Raw genomic sequence first — 1,479 nt, 5'->3', positions numbered from 1 at the left:
ATATCAAACCAGGAGTCCCGTGGAAAGGAAATATATATGGACAGACAGATTCTTGATAGCTGTTTCAGAGATGTTTATTTCTCCAGCCGCATGGCCGGAGCTCTGCCCAGGAACTGTTCCAGTCACGGGACCAAGGGTCCTTCTGCCCGCGCAGGGAACACAAACCAACCAATGGGAACGAGGCTGAGCAGGGACAGGGAAACCCCGTGTCTGTGCCCTCAGGGCCCCTCTCCCAGGGCTACACGGCGGGGGAGGGACCCCAACAAGGAAGCACAGCTTCTTTGAACAATTTAGTGTGTGCTTATTCCTGTGATGCCATAATGATTCATTCCACCTTCCTGTTCTGTAAGGCTGAGCTGACACCTGGCGTTCTAGTGTCACAGGAATTCTTGACCATATGGTGAAATTTGTCAGCAAAGAGCCCCATCACCATTTGATGAAAGTGGAAGTTTTGCTGTGACCTTGTTGACCAATTTTTACTGTAGCCTGAAGAAAAATTGTTTCATTATCTAGATGCACACAAATGTGTGATAAAGAAAACTAGCTGAACAGTAATTTTAATTGTAAGTGGCCTAAAATAATGTCCTGATTCTAGCAGCTATTCAGACCTTTGCAGACCAGAGCCTAGGGAAGAGAGGAGTAGCATGGTGGAGCTGTTGTTAACTTCTAGGTGTGCAGTCATTTCTTTGGTTTTCTGTGCACTGGAACACAATGGGAAAGTGTTAATCACAATAGCAGTGATCACACCAAAAGCAAAACTTGAAGAGCAGTCAGTGGATGGTAGGTAACAAGAAAACTCCAGTTTCATGGAAATCTGAGTTTTGGTTTGCTTTTTGATCCAATTTTTCTATTCTGTCAAAGAAGGACATCTGGAGTTCCATGTAGAAATGTGAATGAACTTCCTAAATGTATTTCCTACAGTTCGTCTATGTCAGATGTGAGCTGACCTTGTGAGGTTTCTGTTTCACAGGCTGTGTCCTAGAGAAGCCCATGGAGTGACTGAGGAAGCCTGAACTTGGCATGTCAAATGTGCTGTGCCTGGGAAACTAAAGGATGGTGCTTGGTGGTCCTGTGTGGTATCATGTTAGGGTGGAGGATTGAGAACTGACACAAGATTGGTGTGAAGACTGATGGTCCTTTGGGAAAGCAAACAGGGCCTGATTTGCATACAGCTTTCACACCTGTTGGATCGCTTGTTGCATTTGTGGGGCTTGATTAAAAGTGTAAGAGCAGGAGCAGTCATTTGCAAAGAGATTGCTCTTTGCAGGGAGAGTTGGGTGGTACGGTTGGGGCAGCAGATCCTGCTTGGTGTAGATGGTTCTTCAGTGGAGGGGGAAAAAGACAACTCAAGCTTCTTATTCCCCACTTTCTTCAGAGGTTGTGATAAAGTCTTCTAGTAAAGCATGTTGGCTTTGTAAATGTGACTGACTTACATTTATGCCAAGGTAACTAAGGTAAGCCTGTGAAGGTTTCAAGTAG

This window comes from Corvus brachyrhynchos, unplaced genomic scaffold (assembly GCF_000691975.1).
Source record: "Corvus brachyrhynchos isolate BGI_N302 unplaced genomic scaffold, ASM69197v1 scaffold32, whole genome shotgun sequence".
NCBI classification, from domain to species: Eukaryota; Metazoa; Chordata; class Aves; order Passeriformes; family Corvidae; genus Corvus; species Corvus brachyrhynchos.
The sequence above is the reverse complement of the archived record's forward strand: the minus strand, read 5'-3'. Positions refer to the sequence as shown.